Source organism: Amblyomma maculatum, chromosome 1, assembly GCF_055883805.1.
Source record: "Amblyomma maculatum isolate TAMU_Amacu chromosome 1, ASM5588380v1, whole genome shotgun sequence".
Taxonomy (NCBI): Eukaryota; Metazoa; Arthropoda; class Arachnida; order Ixodida; family Ixodidae; genus Amblyomma; species Amblyomma maculatum.
Genome location: NC_139344.1, coordinates 456788161 through 456797443, shown reverse-complemented (window position 1 = coordinate 456797443; position 9283 = coordinate 456788161). Strand labels below are relative to the sequence as shown.

Below are 9283 nucleotides of genomic sequence, written 5' to 3'. Positions count from 1 at the left end.
TCATATTTCGGCAGCTTACGGTCCCAAAAATAAAGAGTGCTTGTGAGCTTGGAGGATTCCTTTTATGCAGGTCACCAGCACAAGTGCTGCAAGTGCTGCTGTCCACAATGGTTAAAACACTTGTCTTTGAAAACATACTTATTTCTTTAGTCCATGTTTCTATACACCTCGAAAATCTCATTTCCATCCCCACATGCACTTGATCCAAGTTAGCTTAGCTGCATCGCTCTGATGCAACTTGGCAGCTGTTGTCTGAATAGGACAGGAAAAAGCCATTTGGTGTTTAAAAATCCATGTCAAATAAACAAAAGAGAATCCAATAGCATACCCAACAAATGTGCTCACAGGTTGCAAAAGCGTCTAAGCGCTTCTGCTGCTAAAGATACAAGCTTACAAAGAGAGGCAAAAGAAGGAGGATGAAAATGCTAATCTAAACAGTCCGAATTTCTTCCGCTGATCTGTTCACGTTTTCATCATTAGTTGACATTGCCGCTCCACTGAGAAGTCTGTTACGAGGCTCTATAGTTCCAGCTGGAGCTATTCGAAGGGGACAACCGACTTGCTCAAATTTGCAAGCGCTGCACACACAGCAACAATCGTGTCAAATGGTGCAACTCTCTCTCCACTTCGAACCATTAACAGCTCTATTGGCACAATACCTGATATTATCCTGCACTTTCGTCGCAGCATGCCAATTACCCTTTCAACGTGAATGCGGACATTGGCCAGCACCGTAGTTCTCTCAACTTCCCATGCTGACAACTGTGGCTTCCCCCTGGTATATGCAGGCACCTCAAGGCGTGCAAACTGAATGCACAGCATCACTAATAGTGAAGCCTCGATCTGCTAACACAGTATCGCCTGACAAGAGGTTATCTAACATGCCACATGATTCAGTCAAATGCTTGTCACTTGTGCGGCCTCCCCATCCTGTCGAAATATATGTGATTGATCCTTGAGGTGCAATCCCAATCAGGTACTTAACAGTGTTGTGATGCTTGTAACTGGACCAGGTTTGCAACCTGGGCAAAACGTACGAGGGCCGCTCAATGAAGACCTCAAAGCAGTCTATTACGACAGCCAACCTTAGTACCAAACTCTTTCCTGAATGCCATTGGCAAGCTTCGTTGAAGTATTTCACGTTCTGGCCATTGCACTAAATGATTCAGGTGTATATACATGACATTTAGCCGCTTTTCAACAATCCGGGTGGCTGTGGCTGGGCTCACCTGGAAGAACAGAAAAACTGATGTTGAAAGAGAAGACAGTGCTTACAATTGCCATAGATAAATTACTCATTCAAGCTTTTCAAGAACATACAATTGGTGGTTTGGTGTTGTGTGGGTTTAACGTCCCAAAGCGACTCCGGCTATGCGAGACTCCGCAGTGGATGTCTCTGGAAATTTGGACCACCTGGAATTTTTACGCGTGCACAGACATCACACGGGCACCTTGCTTTTTACCTCCGTCGAAAAGCATCCACCGCAGCTAGGATTTGATCCCGCATCCTTTGACATGGTAGTCGAGCACTCTAACCACTGTACCGTCATGGTAGGGTGTTACCATCAAACTGCGAAGTAGTTGCATTTCCGTGAACAAGTAATTGCATTCCACTTACAATAAATCTGTAGGCCAGGTCTTGCAGAGGTACTCCGAGGCGTAGGCTCATCAAAGTCAGAACCAATTCCTGGAATTTTGTCAGCACATTTCTTCGGCCATGCGAGATGATTTCTTCAACGATGCTGAAGTTAGAAATTAGAAGGGCAAAGTTTGGAAGTCTAGTGTAAAATTGAGCTCTGCCTTCATCTTGTTCTAATGCATCTTGACTCATCTGAAAGACACTGAGCTGCTTTTGCGCCTTCTGCAGTTGAGAGCGTAAAGATCTGTTGTCTTCTTCCAAGCAGGTGAAGTAATGATCTGTTGCTTCAGTCTGGGCTACAGCATCTTTCACATCTGGAGCATTAAGAGGAATGTGATAATGAGGGTAATGTGATGCGCGTGCTACGTACACATACAGTTTACAGTGCTTACCACGCATGCATATGCATCAACGATGCTTTCATTATTTTTTTAGCAATTGACTGGCCTTTTGCCTGGCAACGATGATGTCATTATTTTTTTTTAGCAATTCACTGGCCTTTCGCCTGACAACGATGCTTTCATTAATATTTTTTTAGAAATTGGCTGGCCTTTTGTCTATGATATGCATTTGTGCCGAGACGTGCATGTACTTTATACTTTTTCTAGCAACAGTTTGCGTTGTGAATTCATGAACATTGTGCTAGAATACGAGCATGTTTAGAGATCCCTGCAACAGTTCAGTGATGATGTGTATGGAAACTGTGCTACACGTCGATTTTATGTGAGACGAGTGACACCCTATACGTGCGTGATCTCCTCTATAACTTTAACCACCCCAAGCAATTAATTGCATTATGACAATAATCACCCTCCTTGAACACCCTAGCTCTCCTTTTACTTTTTCTTTACCTCTGTAGCGGGGAGGAGCAGGCCAGGGTCACCTTACTGCTGGCCGAACTCTTCACTTCTGTCCCTAAATTTTGTTATTAGAATATGGGAGAGGCCTTCGCCCTGCAGTGGGTATAGTCAGGCTTATGATGATGATGACTTACTGGAAACTGTGTTCACGGCAGCATCAACATTAGATGTAGCTTTCCCAGTATTCTGAGCTTTGTTGCCTGTTGAACATGTGGTAAAATAGAATGAGGTAATGTACAACCTTGGTCCATTTACCTTGGCACCGGCAGGTAACTGTATAGAATACTTACATGAAACCGTGGTCACTTCCATATCAACAAGTGGACTTGAAGCAGGATATGTAGTTTCATTGCCAGTCGAGCCTGGAATGAAACGTGGCAAATTGATGTACATTCAACTTGAGATCCTCATATTCCATATGCATTTCTGATGTGTTCTGTTTCTGATAACCTTTTGCAAGGTTGCAGTATGCAACTTATGAATGCCATTATACTTGCCTGGAGTGCTGGTAGGGGGACCAGGAAATAGAGTGTGTGTGAGGCCTCTAAAATCACATGTCTGGCCAACATGGCTTCCTGCGGGTGCTGATAACGACGGCTCTTCATCTATGATTAAAAGTATTCTCATTAGTGTGTCAATAATCAAGCACAAATATGAAGGGCTTAGTATTGTGATACGTACAGAGGCAGTGTATAGCATTTAAAGTGACAATTGGCTCAGTAGACTGCATGTTGAGGTAAGGCTTGCCAGTTCCATCTGTAGGTTAGAGGAGAGGAAAAGGTGACAGTTTCTGTTCAAGACCAACTCCTGGGATTCAATAAATATTTTTTACTTTTCACTCTGGTGCCTCGAGTCTGTTTTTCAGCATGGTTCTCCTCTTGCTCCAAGTTGAGAGGAGCTAGCACTGCTTTGTGGCAGTAGCTCTGTTTACTCGGCGTCTGTGCATGAAGGAAGTCAGGCCTCTGTAATGGAATGACCACTTATACACTGTATATAGTGTTTATGGAGTTGACTACTATAATAGATAAATACAGAAAGATTAGGCAAAAAAACACTCTTTGCTAACCCAGACAGTGCAACTAACTATTGGAAGAAAATCTGCTGCTTCATATTTCACAGCTGCTGGAAAACACAAGACAGTAACTAGTCCATGGCACATCTCAGGTTATGCAATAAATAAACAATTATACAGAAAAGTTTAGTTTAATGTTACTATGCACACGACAGACCAAGTTGTGTTGGATTTTTTCCATGCGGTTTTCAAACATGATGCATTGTGTAGGAGCATACCTCTTATCTGCGAGAGCCATCGGCTTTGTGTCATATCCCAGGAGAAGGCTCGGTGCCCAGTCTGGATTTGCTTCATCCATTAAGTAAGACGGCTTGCCTGGAAATTGGTAAGATCACAATTACAACCGTGAACCGAGGATATGCTGTGCAACAACCTGAGGTCATTGATCGCCATTTTCCAACAATGCATCGCCCTCGATTTTAGTTGCAAAAGAAGCGCCCTTTCGCACAACTAGAATCGTTTCTGTCAGGCCGTGCATGCTAATTTTAGCGATCATAAAACGGCTACATTTGGAGAGCCTACTCAAGGCAGTAAACAGAGGTATCCGAAACCGTACGCCATTGCCCTGTATCAGAAATAGCCGAGAGTCGTAAACTAGAGACATCCCTGTAAAGGCATACATACTAATTTTAACCAGCACAAAGACTGCTTTCGAAGCGCCAACAGCAGACGGCAGTACGCAGAGGAGCGCGCAACCGTACGCCGTCGCAGACAGAGCTGACAGTGGAAAAATGTGCAAAAATTTTCCTTCTTAAAACAACCCAAACGTTAACAGGCACAAAACGTTAGTTTCCCGCTCATAGTTCACGTTCATAGTGGGAGATACTTACCGGACAAAAAAAATGCTCGCTGGACATCTTGTAGTCCGTCGCTTTTACGTTGATATCGCTTCGGCGGAGGCGTCTAAACCATTCCGCACGACGCTTCTCTGACAGCTCGAGAGTCATCCTGCATTGCCCGCGAATTACGTTGGGCACCGAAAAAAAGCTCACTTTTTTCGCATTTTCTTCACCGAACCAGACCTTCGGTCCGATCTGTTGTTGCAACCGCACACAGCACAAATTACCATAATCCCGACGAAAAACCGCCGCCGCAATGCAGAGAACAGCCACTGTCGATGCTGCAGATGTCCAACGCAGCCGCCGAGCGGTTGTTCAGGCGGCGTTGGGGCTAAGCAATGACGGGACGGAAGCAACTGCTTCCCATGAGGCATTGCGACGCGTCCGTGGATCAGTGTTGACCACTAGTGAATACTACCTATATGATCTATAAAAAGGTTGCTAAACACGGAAGGATAGTACAAGCCATACAAACCCCCTTTAGCTGCACACAGCTGTGTAAAAAATAGTTTTCTCGTATTCAAAACCTTCAATTAGTCTGTGTCTAGCCGAGATAAACACAAGGCCCGGTTTCGGGCGTATCAATTTGTCTATTGCCCTAATATTTGGACTAAATGCTGTGGGCGATTCCTCTGCCCGAGGGATGCGCAAGACGAATACACAGCGGGCCGTGTAATAAAGCTCTTTAATCTCACGTCCGGAAGTCCATGATGGGGCGGGAGGTCATCGGGGTCGTCGTCTGAATGGGCAGGCAGCGATCCGCGGGTCGTCTCAGGAGTGAAGAGAGGAGAGGGCGAGGCGACCTCGCGCGGGACCGGTTATCCCGGGAACGAGCGGGGAGAAGGACGGGTTAAGCGGCGGCGCATCAGTAGCCGCGGGAACTTTGAATGTGGCGGGGACGGTCCCCACAATGCTTATAGGGGAGTCTTGGTAGCTGGAAAATGTCATTAACAAGACAATGGCGCCAGAATGTTGTCTCAAAACTCAGCTTTGGAAAAGCTCCGCTGCTTAAGAGCTTGTGCGTTTACGCCGTCAAAGAAGGGTGCCGATCAGTATTTATCTCTCTCGGCAACTGAGAACGACGCTAGTATGTAACGATTGTCATCGGATCGACATCAATTTTAGGTTGAGGTAAATATAACTGCATTGCAGGTATCTAAAATTACAAGTCTCACACGTGAACAGGCGGAGCTGGGAAAAGATAGTGCTTTCTGGCCTTTGATTTACTGCTCCGGATTTTATTCAGAACTGAAAGATGCCAAGTGCCACATCCCCTGTATCCCAAGCGGTAGAACCATTTCGAGGCTCTTTACTGGACTTGAAAGTTTCAAAGCGGGTGCCAGCCCGTTAACCAGCTCGACACCAGGAGAGCATGGGACGTTATGATTATCGACGACGCCTACGCTTATCATCGACGCTTCTTCAAAGAAAGACTATACGGCGGGGCCTAGTCCAACCACAGTGCGTCGACACAACCATCATCCTTGACGAATTTGACCCCCTTGATTAATTCCGAGCGATGGATGAAGACGACTGTGGACACGCCGACTCGGAAAGCGAAGATGGCATCCCGTCAGATTCCTGGTCGGAGGCAGTCGGGTACAACAACGATGCCAGTTCGCACACGTCCACTGTTAATAAAAACGGCGCGAACAGGCTTCATCCTTTTCATTTTTCTTTCTTTCCGCGCTCACCCTGTAGCTTAATTTTATCTTGCATTGTGTATTCCTGTTCGCGCTGTTTCTATTAAAAATGGACGTTTAGCAACCCGCTCAACAAAGTATCTTGGTAAACCGTCGGGAGCTTGTTCAATCCGCGTGCCATAAAAAACTTTAAACACGAGGACAACGAAAGACACGGGAACCGGCCCGAACCATCAACCTGACGTTGACAAATCACTGGGTAATGCGACCGGCTGCAGCAAGACTGGACAGAGGGAGCAGAGGAAGCCTAGGTGAAGAATGCCGCCACTCCCCAAAAATGACATCAAGATAATTTTTCGTGCCAGGAAAGGACTCGCGGTGAAAGCATTCACCACACACCTAGAAGAGCGCGTCGTTGTCATAGCGTGCGGCAAACAATGCAAAGACGAGGACCTACTTGTAAGGCTTCGTACCGGATCTAACATCATCATCGTTAGCACCCCACAAGAAGAAACGGCTCACCTGGTGCGCCGCATTGCCCGCCTAATATACGCCGGAAAGGCATACGAGATAAACGCTTACGTGGCAGCTACAGAGGACGTGCCCCGCGGAGTAATACACGGTGTTGATCCAGGTACGTCTCCCGAAGAGCTCAAAGCACACCTACGAGTCAGAACTCAACATGTGCAACATTCGCCAGGCAAGGATGCTTGGAAAATCTAAGATGGCAGTGATCACGTTCGGCGCCCCGATCTTTCCGAAATTCGTTACCGATATACTACTGATGTGAACCAGCATGCTACAAGTACCGCCCCACGATGCAGGTGTGCTACGTCTGTTTCCAGCAAGGACACCGCTCCGACCTCTGCCCCACACCGGACATTATTGTGCGAGGACTGTGTGGAGCTCAAAATCAGACCAAAGACCATGTCTGTTTGCTCAGGTGCCTAATATGCGGTGGAGGCACATTGCACCGGATCCAAAAAGTGCCTGGACAGACTAAAAAAAAAAACATTGCTGGTAGGTTATGTAAGCAAAGCCGACGTAGCTTCCCTTTCTGTTGTTTCTTCCTCTTCTTATTCTTTTTTTTCACGGCTTTCTCTACGACTTGACTGCGGGAGGCTGTGCGCGCCAAGATGCCACATGACACCAGCGCCATGTGCCATGCATATAAGTCGTATCACGTATGGGAGTTTCGAAACTTCTCGTGTATCCCAAAACACTGCGCATCTTTTTCTTCTTCGTCTTCTTCTCTTCCTATTTCTTCTTCTTTTGCTTTTTATCTCTTCTTTTCCTTTTCCTTCTTTTTCTTTTTTTCTATTTCTTTTTCTTCTTCTTTTTCTCTAAAAGTCGAAGGTCAAACGTGGCTACCGGCCGGGTTTACACGACTGGCTGAAACCTCGCGTAATATTGCATACGTAATAAAAGCAAAGTCAAACCCCAGCGGAGAAAGAGGGCGCACTGACCAACGCGGGCGACCACGCAAGCGGTAGTTCAGCTCAGAGGGAGAGACCTCGAGGAGCCGATCGAGGTCGCCGGCCGGCTAACAGGAGGGGAACAAACAAGAAAACAAGCTTCCCCTGAAAGGCGCAACAAGGTAAGCTGGGCATCTATTATTGTTCCGTGCTCAGTAGAAAAGAGTAGAAACACAAACAACAAACATATTCGTGTCAAAGAAGCAAAAGACGCGAGCCGCGATGCATTCAGACGTGAACTGGAACTCGTTCGACGCAAACAAAATGATCTCGAACGTAAGTTCAAGAACTAAAATACTAAAGGCACAACAGCAGGAACTCGAAATCACTAGAGCCCTTCCAAAACAACAACCAAAAGCATCCAACAATGGAGACTTAAGTTGAGGACAACCCAGAGGGCTATGGAACGGAAAATGGTAGGAGTAACATTAAGAGATAGGAAGCGGGCAGAGAGGGTAAGAGAAATAACTCAGGTTACGGACATTCTAGTGGAAATTAAGAAGAAGAAATGGACATGGGCAGGACATGTAGTGCGAAGAGAGGATAACCGATGGTCGCTTAGGGTGACAAACTGGATTCCAAGAGAAGGAAAGCGTAGCACGGGGCGGCAGAAAGTTAGGTGGGCGGATGGGGTAAAAAAGTTCGCAGGGGTCAAGTGAATGCAGCTAGCACAGAACCGGGTTAAGTGGAGAAATATGGGAGAGGCCTTCGCCCTGCAGTAAGTATAGTCAGGCGGATGATGATGGTGATGGTGAATGGAGACGTTGAAGCAAGATGCCGACAAATGATACAGCAGATGATGCCGGCTATGATGCGGCACATCCAGTCGCAAATGTGACAGATGCAAGTACAATTTCAGAGGCAGATCTTAGAAATCAAAAGTGCTTTTCGAAAACAAAGACATAACGAAACCATTATGGAAAAAGCGTACAACCATCCGGTGTTAACGGCCTTCACTTTCGAAGAAGGCAGCAGCAGTAACGCGTAAACATGACCAAAATGCGTCAACAAAAACTACTTAGAAATTTGACAATGGAACAGCAGAGGGTACCGCAAAAAGCAAGGCCTCATAAAACAAGATATAAACACACCGCTTACACCCTCCGATGTAATTCGCTCCAAGAGACTGGAACCAAGCCCTCTTTACAGGGGTACGACATGTTTACTGGAGTCAAAACGGAGGTAATGCTGCTGTCTTAGTCAGCAAAGTCATCGTCGCCATCAAGCATAATACCATCGCCGACATAGACATCGAGCACGCGCTTGTTAAAATTATTCAGAAAAAGCGACAGGGAGGGAGAACATTCGTACTGAACGTTCGCAGCTAGCCAAGGCAAAAAAAAAAGCGAAATTTTTCCAAATCTTCCACGGAGCGCAGAAGCTGGCCAAAGAAAATGCGCTCATTATTGTTGGAAATTTCCACGCCATGGGTAGGAGTTGGTGATACCAGAAACAAGATATCAAGAGATCAACATTAGCGGAGGTAGCCGAATATTTTAGCTGCAGTCTAAACAGATCCCGCTACCCCCGCGAGAATCGTTAATAGTGTGAGCACGGACACTTGCCCAGACCTCACGTTCGTAAGGAAGAGAAGGAGGTCACAGTGGGAAAACAATGGAAAACATAGGCAGCGATCACTTTATCCTCCGGACGCGAATAACATTGAACAGGGTAAGACACCCGATTGGACAAGCGAAACATAGACTGAAACGTGTTTCGCGAGGCTTGCAAAAAATTTAAGGCGCCATCCAATCA

The 9283-nt window shown here is 46.2% G+C and overlaps 1 pseudogene across 1 annotated transcript; it reads right to left on the bottom strand.

Annotated features, from left to right (window-relative positions):
- Window positions 1-203: 203 nt before the first annotated feature.
- Window positions 204-2811, bottom strand: LOC146209727 (uncharacterized; annotated as a pseudogene). Its single transcript, XR_014701186.1, has 3 exons — window positions 2790-2811; window positions 1619-1953; window positions 204-1229 (listed from the first exon to the last, which is right to left on the bottom strand). The product of XR_014701186.1 is annotated as an uncharacterized LOC146209727 (transcript).
- Between the last annotated feature and the right edge of the window lie 6472 nt (window positions 2812-9283).